The sequence below is a fragment of the Sarcophilus harrisii genome, chromosome 3 (genome assembly GCF_902635505.1).
Source record: "Sarcophilus harrisii chromosome 3, mSarHar1.11, whole genome shotgun sequence".
Taxonomy (NCBI): domain Eukaryota; kingdom Metazoa; phylum Chordata; class Mammalia; order Dasyuromorphia; family Dasyuridae; genus Sarcophilus; species Sarcophilus harrisii.
Window position 1 is genome coordinate 568,511,082 of NC_045428.1, and position 11,814 is coordinate 568,522,895.

Here is an 11,814-nt window from a genome sequence, read left to right on the forward strand (position 1 = left end):
TCGGCACGTTACCATGGAGACGACTTGATGTCAACTGGTCAGGCGGTTCTCACTGCAGGATCCGGGAAGGGGCGGAGGGGGGGGGGGGGGGCGGCGGGAGAGAGAGGTGAAGGAAGAGAGGGACCCAGGGAGTCAGGAACTCGGGCTCAGACACAGCGGGAGCTTCTGGCTTCAGTCAAAATGGAAGAACAACTGGGAGGGGTGGGCTGGGTGGACTGGAGGCAGAAATTGGCATCGTCTCCAAAATGAAACTTAACATATGGGGGTGAAAGGTGGTGGGAATGGGGAAGCAACCAGTTCTGTCCCAAGGCCCGCAGCCAACAGATGGATGGCTTAGGAGAATTAATTGCTTGCTGGGGGAGGAAGTAAGGAAGGTGTGGGGATGGGGATTGGGGAGGGGGGGGGCTGAAAGGGTTATGGGGGAGGGGGGTTGGGGCAACCTTCTCCAGTCCTGTCTTCCCTCTTCAGCCCGGTGTGATTTAGGTAACGAGGTGTTGAGCACTGAAATAATCAGCCAGAAACTTGGAAGGGATCTCAGAAACCATCTAGTCCAATCAAAGCCTGAACAAGAATCCCCCTCAATCACCCCCTGACCCCGCATCTCGATCTTTGCCTGAAGATCTCAGTGAGGAGGAATCCATTAACTCCCCAGACAGTCCATTTGTTACATAGGGCTTAAATCTGTCTCCCTCCAGCTACCCCCACCCCCCCTTCCCAGTACTTCCAGTATTGCCTTCTGGGGCTCAGAAGAGCAAATCTTCAAATACTTGAAGACAGATGCTGGGTGGCTTCCTTTTTATTTTGTGTTATGTGCTTCGTGGAGAACAGGGCGAAGAATGTTCTGGTGGGGCAGATGGTGTTATAACAACTGATGCAGGAACACACACATTATTTTGTCTCCAAAGCATCCTGTTATTTGCCAAATTGGATCCAGGCTTCTAAAATTCATGACCCTAAAAACGAGAATGATTTCCCCCATATTGTTAGGGACAGTTGTTGCTGGAACTGGGATTCAGTTCCCTAGCCATGTGATTCTTAAGTTAGCTTCCTCAATAAAGAGCCAGCCCTGAAAGCTCTAGGCTACAGTGGAAAGAATATCTCATTCTGATCAGAAGACCTAGATTCAAATCACACCTATCTGTGTGATCTTAGCAAAGCAATTAACTTCCCTAGTTTCTCAGTTTTCTACTCTGTAAAATTAGAGGAAGTGGACCACTTCTTCTCTCAGGTTCCTTCCACCTCCAGATCCATGGTTCTTTATATATACATATACATATATTTCAAATTACATGTAAAGATTTCAACATTCATCTTTGTAAGATTTTGAGTTTCAACTTTTTCTCCCTCTTTTCCCTCCAAGACAGCAAGCAATCTGATATAGGTTATACAGGTGCAATCGTGTTAACCATATTTCCACATTAGTCATGTTGCAATAGAAAGAATCAGAACAAAAGTGGGAAATCAGGAGAAAGGGGGGAAAAAGAGAAAATAGTATGGTTCCATCTGTATTCAGATTCTACAATTCTTTCTCCGGATGTGGATAGCATTTTGCATCACAAGTTCTTTGGAATTATCTTGGATAATGTTGCGTTGTCAAATCAATCATAGTTGATCATTGAACATTGTTGCTGTTGCCATGTACAATGATCTCCTGCTTCTGCTCAATTCACTCAGTAGCAGTTCATGTTAAGTCTTTCCAGGTTTTTCTGAAATCATCCTGCTGATCATTTCTTACAGAACAATAATATTTCGTTATATTCTTATACCACAACTTGTTCAGCCATTCCCCAGTCGATGGCCATTCTCTCCATTTCCAATTCTTTGCCACCACAAAAAGAGATGCTATATTTTTATACATGTGGGTCCTTTTCCCTTTTTATGATCTCTTGGTGGTCCCATGTTTTAGCCCTGATATATGCATTCTATTGAAATCCTCTGGTCATCCAGGTTGCTCTCCCACTCAGCTCTCTTTGTCCATTCATAGACTAATGTGGTAGCAGCTTAGAAATAATGGTTCTGCAGTTTTCCTGGCTCTTAACTGTTTTTCTTCTACATTGCCACCTTGGTCTGGGCACTTGGGGTGGGCATGTGTGTGTGTAGTTTTTACCTGCACTATCTCAAATCCTAGAAGGGCCTCATATCAACATTTACTCAGTAGCAGCCAGCCAGCAAGCTATGTATAAAATACTGTCTTAGACCTTGAGAATATTAAAAAAAAAAAGTCTTGCCCTGAAGGACTTAGCTGCCAAGCCCAGTCACTTCTCCACTGGCAAATTTCTTTCACCAATCCTTCCCACATCAGCGCTTCCCCCCTCACTCAAGAACTCTTGATTGCCTAATTTGACAAGAAAGTTGGAAGAGGGATGTCTTTCTCCTCAAAACTCTGTCTCTCCTACCTACTAACATTTTCTCTTAACTCCACCAAACTAGAAAAAAAGCAAAAACAAAACAAAAAGCTTAACCCTCCCCCCCCACCCCCCGCATCATCAACATATGCTGTACACATGATATGTGTATGAGACACAGAAGAGCTCTTCTGCTCTAAGGTCTAAGCACGCAGATGATCCCAATTGCACATTCTTTGCATTGCCTGAGGAGTCATTCTTATCAAGTAATAAGTGGTAATAGACAATGATGATCTTAGGAACATAAATGACAGATATATAACTTTAAAGGAACTTAGAGATCATTGGTATAATTCCTTTATTCTACAGAGAAGGAAACTGAGACCCAGAAGGTTAAATAATTTATCCAAGATTATAGGAAATAAAGCAGCTAGGTGATCCTGCAGTGGGATAGAGTGCTGGACTTGGTATCAAGGAAGACTCATCTCCCTGAGTTCAAATCTGACTTCACATGACTTAGTCTGTGTGACTTTGGGCAAGTCACTTAATCCTGTTTTGTTTCAATTTCCTCATCTGTAAAATGAACTGGAGAAGGAAATGGCAAACTGCTCCAATATCTCTGCCAAGAAAACCCCAGATGGGGTCACAAAGAGTCAGACAGGATTGAACAACAATAAAAATGTACCAAGTACTCTGCTCAGTGCTTTATATTGTCTCATTAGAGGGGAACAGAGAGACCTTTGTTGGTATGAACAGGCAGTAGTAGCAGATCATGAAGGGTTATGATAAAAGAAAAATAATATTGGAAAAAAAAGATGGATGGGCTGATAACCCAATGATAGTATTGTGATCTCAGGAAACCCCCTAGTATCTGTAGCAAACATATGAAGTACATGATGTGATAATATGCTGTTTTTCACTAGCAAAAGTTTTTATTTAAGAAATCTTTAAAAATATTGAATCAAATGTTTATTTGCACCTAGGCAGATCCATTGAACCGGTTTGCACATGGACTGGCTTGTCTTTAGATGGATATATTCTTTCTGAGGAACCTCAACAAATATATTTATTGTATTTGAACTCAGCTGTTTGAAAAATCAAAAATTTGTGTGTGTGTGTTTGTGTGTGTGTGTAAAAGTTTGGAATCTAGCATTTGGGCAGTTTGATTATGTTTAAATGAATGAAAAGCAGTCATTATACCTTGGCATGTGCAGAGTTTTAAGTAAAATATGAGAGGAGATACTACCCTTGAGGAGCTTATATTCTAACGTCATTCAGGCATTTCAGTCATATCTGACTCCTTGTAACCCCATCTGGGGTTTTCTTGGCAAAGATACTGAAGTGTTTTGCTATTTCCTTCCCTAGATCATTTTATAGATGAGGAAATTGAGCTCGACAAGGTGAAGTGACAGGATCATATAGTAGATAAGTGTCTCTGAGGCTGAATTTGAATTTATGAAGGTGAATCTTCCAGATTCCAAACCCAGCACTCTGTGTACTATGGTTCCTCCTAACTGCTCCCTTTATATTCTAACAGGGGAATTGGTTGGCCAGTGAAGAGCATTTTGGTTTGGTTGGTTGGTAGAGAACCATTGGGAAGCTGATTGACATGACTTTTCCAGAAGCAGAGATAATAATGATCTAATTATAGTCAGAGAAAGAGGTTAAGAGATGGAGAGAAAGAAGAATTCATGCCTTCAGCTGCAGAGTAGATGTCAAGAAAACAGTTGGGATAGAACTCTGAAAGAATGGCCTGATTAGGGGCAGCTGGGTGGCACAGTGAATAGATCCCTGAAGTCAGGAGGATCTGAGTTCAAATCCAGCTCAGACACTTAACACTTCTTAGCTGTGTGACCCTGGACAAGTCACTTAACCCCAATTGCCTCAGGGGAAAAAAAAGAATGGCCTGGTTGTCTGGGAACAGCTGGATACAATTGGGTTTTATGAACTTGCACTTAATGACTGGGACCCCTTTTGATCCTTGGCAGGAGGTCCAAAGCTGAATGGATTAAAGTATCACAGAGCATCATCTTTGGAGGTTTGATGGTACAAAGGGCCAAGAGAAAAAAAGATGCCAAGATATGCAAAATGAACATTACTAGAGACCATCCAAAACCATCTAGAAGTGCTGTGTTTTCCACTAATTCTTGATTAAACAGCTGTGAAAGGCACAGCAGGGTATGAAAACGCAGGCTTTTTTAAAAAAAAAAGAGAGAAAAAAACCCCAAACAGTTTTTGGAGAAGGAGGCTATCTTTCTGCTCTTAGAAGCAACCACAACTTTGAAATAGAGCTAATAAATGGGAATTATGCCTTCAATAATCCAGTGACCCTTCACTTACCTCAGCTAATTATCAGGCCCACAGTGGAGCCTCCAAGTAATAAGACTTTTTTCAATGTGAAATGTTACAGGGATGCTTGAGATGGGAGCAATATGCTGCCGGAGATGAAATATAAGGATTCTGTAAAGGGTCTGGGCTCTGTAGAGTGTCTAGATCAGGGAATCCTAATCCTTTTTAGTGCTCCTATGCCATGATTTTCAGTAAACCTCTCCATAACCCCTCTTCAACATGGAAGGAATTCTATAATGTACCACATATATGCATGGGAGAAGGAAAATAAAAATGTGTTTTTTTTTCATAAAGAAAACTTTATTTAGTACATAAAAAATTTAAGTGTCTTACAATTGTTAAAAATTTAGAGAGTTACTGAGAGCTTTGGTTTTGTTTCTTATCAACCAACAGTTATATTCTTGGTATAGTTTTTGAGAGAGATGCCCACAGATCACATCTAACCAGCAGATTGATCCTTGCTCTGAATTTGATTGAGAGCAGAAATGAGAATCTGGATTCACAGAGATTAAGTTTGTTGATTAAATTTTATAAATGGAATGGTGAGCTCCTTGTGGGTACTGTGGTTTGAACGAGATATGCTTCTCAAAGAGTTCGCTGAAAATTCTGCAGCTTCATTGATTAAAAAATCAATTCAATTCAGAATTTCTGTATATTTTTGGAGACCAATTAGCTTGTCTTTCACTGAGTCATTAGCACTTTTTTTTTTTTTTTAAAGTTCAAAATGAAAGAGTTTAGTAAGAGTCTTGGTAAGACAGTCTGTATCAGATTTTCAGATGCATTATAATGCTTCCTCCCCTTTCTATCTCGTCCTTGTCTTCTCCTGTCTTCTCATGATTCTTTCTTCAATCCATAAATTTCACTAACATGACTATTTTCAGTGCATTTTTATTAGAATAATGTAGGTATTTGCCAACAAGATTCTCCCATTCTTTGGGAGTAAGCCACTTAAACTCTTTGAGTCAATTTCCTCATTTGAAAAATAGGTATAAGGAGTCCTGCAAAAATTTCACCTGGATGTATATCTACAAAGGGCCCTTGTGAGGATGGAATGAGGCAATTTTATATATATATATATATATATATATATATATATATATATATATATATATATATATATATATATATCTTTTTATAAAATTTTAAAAGCCTATAGACCAGCTATAGTTCTTCTGGTTATTCATTTCAATTCAGTCAGTATTTATTAGGTATCTACTATATGTCAGATACTGTCCTGGGTGCTAGCTATATAAATGAACCCCCCTATGGGGACAACATGGACATAGCTAATTAAATACTATATATATGTATGTGTGTGTGTGTGTATCTCCATTTATCTAAAATGCAAAATAATTTCAACTAGCAATGGAGTTAGGTTACTGTGATTTTCATTCCTTTTCTCTGTTTTTTCTCTTTCTCTCTTCCCCTCTCCATCCTCTTCCCTTTCTCCTTCCCCTTCTCTCTGTCTCCTTCTCTGTTTCTCTGTCTTTCTCTGTCTGTCACTGTCTCTATGTGTGTCTCTCTATCTCTCTCCTTTCTGTCTCCCTCACTGTTTCTCTGCCTGTATCTGTCCCTTTCTCTTTTCTTCCCTTCCAAGCTCTTATTCTCTTTCCTTCTTTTGCCAAGCAATTTTAGAGCAATCATTTCACCTTTCTTGGCCTCAGTTTCCACATATATAAAATACAAAAGGTCTAGTCAGTTGACATATGGTCTAAAGTTACTTCCAGTTCCTATATTCTATTATCAAGTACCTACTGTATGCAGTACATTGTGTTAAGTGCTGGGATCACTGAGATGAAAAAATGACAGCCCCTATTCTCAAGGAGGTTACAGATTTAAAGAGAATAAAAAACTCACCCAAAAAGTTGTAATTCAGAGTTAAAATGTGAGGAGTGCACAGGAAGAACTCAACAGGGAAGAATTCTCTTTTAATTCAGGTGATCAGAGAAAACTTCTTGGAGGAGGTAACACCCTGTATAATATCTTCAAAAATGTGCTCAGCAACAGGGCTCATAAGGATAGAATCCCAGATCTAGAGCTAGAAGAGACTTCAGAGATCACTAAGTCTTGCCCTTTCATTTAGGGATAAGAGAGGTGAGGTCCAATGAAGTTAAAGGATGTTCTGGAGGTGGATAAAGTGAATTCAGGACTTTTGGCTTTTTTCTGTGACACTGCACTGGGAGCCATTTATAGAGACTCAAGTGTTTAAACAGTAACCTTTAAGGGTCTTTTGCAGAAACATGTCCATGGGGAAATGAGCCAGGCCATCCACAAAGTGCCAATAGGACTTGGCCAAAGAGAGACAAAAGCTCCATTCAAGACTCTGAAGAACTGGTACTCAGAAAGCCAGATTTAAGTTGGAAGATTCTTCCCCTCTGCAGCAGCTTCCCTGAATAATTCATAAGAATATCTCTTATTCTTGGGTATTGAGTCTGGGTCCCTGTGGATAGAATGTGGGAGAGCTTGTATTATCTATACAACTGTCTATGGACTTAGGACCTTGACTGTGTCTACACTGTTCTTGCCCCGCGTTGACATAAGACATTGATTCTACATTTTATTTGGATTTTAATCTCTTGGGAATGTTGACTTAAGGAATGGCTACAATGCAGATGTGTGCTAGAGCCAGCTTGAACAGGCTTGTGAGAGCTGATAGTTAAATCAGGCTGCTAGGTGCACGTGTAGAGTGCCAGGTTTGGAGTCAGGAAGGCTCATCTTCCTGAGCTCAAATCTGACCCTGAGCAGGCCACTTGACTTTGGTTACCTCAGTTTTGTAATCTGTAAAGTGATCTAGAGAAGGAAATGGTAACGTATACCAGTATTTTTGCCAAGAAACTCCCAAATGGGGTCATGGAGTGTTGGAGATTACTAAAATCTGCAAATGCTGCCAATCATGACCTGATTTGATTTTTTTTTGCCATTTTCCTAAATTAAGAAAATAGGAAAGAAACTGTTAAGAATGTGGTTAACATTTTAAAGTGGGTCATGGTTATGTGCTATCTCCCTTGGAAAGCTGGTTGTTAAATATTTACCAACATACTAATTCTGTGATGTCACAAATAAAAGAGAAGGGAAGGAATAGGAATAGTTTCCATTTCTAAAGTCTTTTACAATTACAAAACTCTTTCAATTCAATTCATTGAGCATTTATCAAGTAGATAATGAGAAGAGCCTTGAACTTGGTCTGAGTTTGAATTCTAACTTTGCCAATTAGTCTGTGTAATCTCAGGAAAGTGTCAGGGCTAAAATCTGAACTCAGATCTGACTGTGAAGATGTTATCTACTCCATAAGTTTATGTTGCCAAGATTGAGGCAAAGGAAAGAGGAAAGCATGAAAAATAACTGGTAGATACCAAGGGATCATGGGAAGTCTAAAAATTATCAATCAGGAAATAACTGTTAGGGAATCATCAATTGTTCAAGCAACACATTAAACATGCATTAATTGACTACTGTGTGCCAGTCACTATGGTAGATCCTGGGGGATACAAAGACAAAAATAAATCATCCCTGCCCTGGAGAAGTCTAGCTACAGTCTGACTGTGGGCATAGCCAAATATAGGCAAAATAGACACAGGGACATTTGGGGGTGGGGTGGAGCAAGGGAAACATTAGCAGCTAGTGGGAATCATAAAAGGGAATTACCCTCAGAATTCTGGGCCTTAAGCTCTGGCTTCAAGTGGAAGCAGGTGATTTAGATTGTTTAAGCATTATGAAAGGAATTGCCTTCCAGGAAACACACACACACACACACACACACACACAGACAGTTTTCAAAGAGACAGGGGTGAGCCAAACACCAGTTGTGAGAACCTTCCAGTACTTAGTCATCACTGACTTATGTTCCTTGTCCTCCCACATCCACTCTCAAATAGCTATCTTTTGGGAGAGGGAGATGAAGTCATGCTAAGAACAACAACAGTTAATTTACGAAACTTGGAAGGGCTCTCAGTGCCTAACTTTCCAATCCACGCCTAAATCAGTCCTTCACATCATACCCAACAAGTGATGAGTCCAGCCTTTGCTTGAAGACTTCCATTGGGAGGGGGATCCCCCTACTTGCTGAGCTATCAACCCTTTTGGGCAGCTTTGATCATTAGGAAGTTTTTATTTTTTCCCTGCTTCAGGTGTCACCTGTTGCCCTTGCTCAGTCTTCTGGGGGCCAAGATTCAGCTGGAGGTTGGTTGTATAGATCTGTGAGTCTATATGAGTCTAATGAGATGATCATTAAATCTCTAGGAGCTGAGAAGGTCACCAAGAGAAATAATTCTTAGAGAAGAGAGTCCAGAAGAGAGGCTTAAGTTATGGGGACTGACATTGCTGATGACCCCAGGAAAGGAGAAAGAGCAGACTTGATCAGAAAGAAAAGCAGAAGAGTGATGTCATAAAATCACCTTTAACATCCCAGCTTCTTAAATTGTGGTTTTTAACTCCACATGGGGCCTTGTAACTGAGTGTGTGGGGGGGGGTTGTGAAATTATGATTTCTTACCAATAAATGCTTGATTTTTATACTTGTTTTATACTCCTACGATATACCTATGATCTCCTATATATACCTATGATCACATAAAAGATTTTCAGATGAAAAGGAGTTGTGAAGGGAGAAAGTTTAAGTAGCCTTCTTCCATATAACAGTCCCTCCAATACTCAAAAGCCAGTTCTCATGTCCCTGTGTCATCTTCACTGGGTTGGATAGAAAACTTGGGTGCAATGAAGGAGAAAAGGAAAAAACAAGCTTTTAGGTAGGACTCCAGAGCATGGATTAGGTGGGTGGTCTCTTTCCAAAGAAACAGGTATTAAATTACTCATCTTGGGAAGTCTTTGAGTAGAAAACAGATGAATTCTTGTTAGTAATATTGTAGGAGGGATTCCTGTGGATGGGAAATGGATTAGAAGGCTTCTGAGATGAGTGGGAAAGTAGTAGACCCCAAAGCAGGAAGACCTGCATTCAGATCTCACCTTGGACAAAGATAGGTAGAGTTAACTAGATGGTAAAGTGGTTAGAACACTGGGGCAGGATTCAGAAAGAGCTGAATTCTAAGCTAATCTCAGTGATTTAGTAGCTGTGTGACTTTGTGAAAGTCACCTAACCTCAATTCCCCTCAACTGTTAAATGGGACCTATTACAGTACCAGTATATCATGGATATAGTGAAGATCAGATATTTATATAGCACTTGACACAGTGCCCAGCAATTAGTAGGTGATATATAAATACTTATTCCCTTCTCCTAGTCATGTGAAATGAAACAACACATACATTTATTTCTCAGGGCCTCAGTTTGGCCTCCAAGATCCCCTTCAGCTCTAGGTTTATGATCTATTGACCTCTAAGGTCCTGAGCTAGATAGCTATAGGTCCTTTCCCAAACTAGATTTTATGATTCTGTGATGGTATCATCGTAGGAAGCTCTCGCCCCCACTCCAAAGCAAAGAATCAAACTGGGATTAGGAAAGCAGTGAAGGAGCTATTTGCTAATAAAATTAACACTTCACTTAGCACTTTACAAACACTAGCTTACTAATTAATCATCATCAACACTAATTTTAATCTGTGGGAAGCCCTGGGTAAAGCAGGTTAAGGAGGGTTAGTGAAGGGAAGAAAGGGATCCTGGGAATCAGAGATAGGTCTCAGGTTGGGATTTGAATATTGGTGGATTCAGGAATTCATCTCTCTTTTCCTGGATCCCTGATGCCCAGTACAGCATTAGCAGATTGGAAGGAGGGGAAAGAAATGATGTACAGCTCCCACTAGACATTCAGATGGGGGAGGAGAGCAAGGGCTACGTGTAGCAGGCATACACCTCTCTGGAGGTCACCAGAAGCAATTCTATCTGCAGAAATCCTCTTGGTGGTTGTCTTGGATACCAAAACAACTCTTTCTGAAAATGATGCTTATCCCCTTTCAAGTGAATCACTTCAGGCTATGGCTTGGACTGGAAAAGCAGACCATGTTTTCAGCATTGGATAAAAACTGAACAGGGGGTTGTGAATTACTCTACCTGAAAGTGTCAAAGAACAGTCATCTCTCTGCCTTGGGAGTGGTTATCAAACACCCAAAGGTACTGAGATGAGGTGACATTGATGTCAAAGAGACTCAGTACTTAGGTGGTGGGCTAGCACCAGCATGCTTGCAAAGAATAGAGCAAAGAATGCTAGATTCAGAGGTAGAGGACATCCCTCCTCTGAGACTGACTGCTGTGGGATCTTGGGTAAATTATTTAACTTTACCTGTAAAATGAAGGGAGAGTGGGCTGTGTGGATCATATGGTAGTTCTTTCCACCGTTAAATCTATGATCTAAAAATCTTCAAGAAAGTGTAAATATTGTAGTGAAGTATAGAACGAGAAGAGCTTATTTTTCTCAATATTGTCTCGTTTTCTCCTCAAAACAGCTCTTTGAGGGAGGTGCTGTTATTATCCCATTTTTGTAAATGAGGAAATAAAGACTCAAACTTTAAAAGACTTGCTCAGGATCACACAGCCAAGATGATCTGAACCCAGTTTTACCCGACTCCAAATCTAGGATAGTATTCATTATGTGAAGTAGATAGAATATCTATGTGGGTCTCCCCGCGTGGCATGGGCTAGCTTTTCCATAGGCCCTAGTCCTTAAAGGTTAGGGTACATTCCTTTAAAAGACATGGAAACTGACTGCTTAGCTAGCAAAATCAATTTGCCAGGAGGCTTCAGACCCATAGACTAGCAGCATGATCTATGTGGGCTAGCCCTGGGATGTTCTGAATCAAGGATATATCTCCAGTGATCAGGCCTTTGTTAATCACAGGCTGCCCTCCCCTCCCAACTCTCTGGACATGCCATAGAATCTTGTTGCCTTACAACTCAGTCCACCCCTGGGACTTTACACAGTGGAAGTATCTTACTCTTTTTGATTGGCTGGTTCATTCCAGAACCACCATTTTAAGGGGCCATCTACATTGTCATTCCTTTGCAGATGGCACTCTTGTTTCTTTGGCCTTTTTCTATCATCTTTCCATTTCTCTTCCCACCCCTCTATTCTTTTCAGCTTCTTATGGATTGACTTTCCCAATAGAATGTAAGCTTCTTAAGGGCAGAATCTTGTCTTTCTTTATGCCTTCATTTATATTTCCTGCACTTAG

General features: G+C 40.4%; 1 long non-coding RNA gene across 1 annotated transcript; it reads left to right on the plus strand.

The window, feature by feature from the left end:
• Positions 1-20: 20 nt before the first annotated feature.
• On the plus strand, positions 21-4,624 carry LOC116422846. Its single transcript, XR_004233384.1, has 2 exons — positions 21-365; positions 4,334-4,624. It is a non-coding gene; the product is annotated as an uncharacterized LOC116422846 (long non-coding RNA).
• The last annotated feature ends 7,190 nt before the right edge of the window (positions 4,625-11,814 follow it).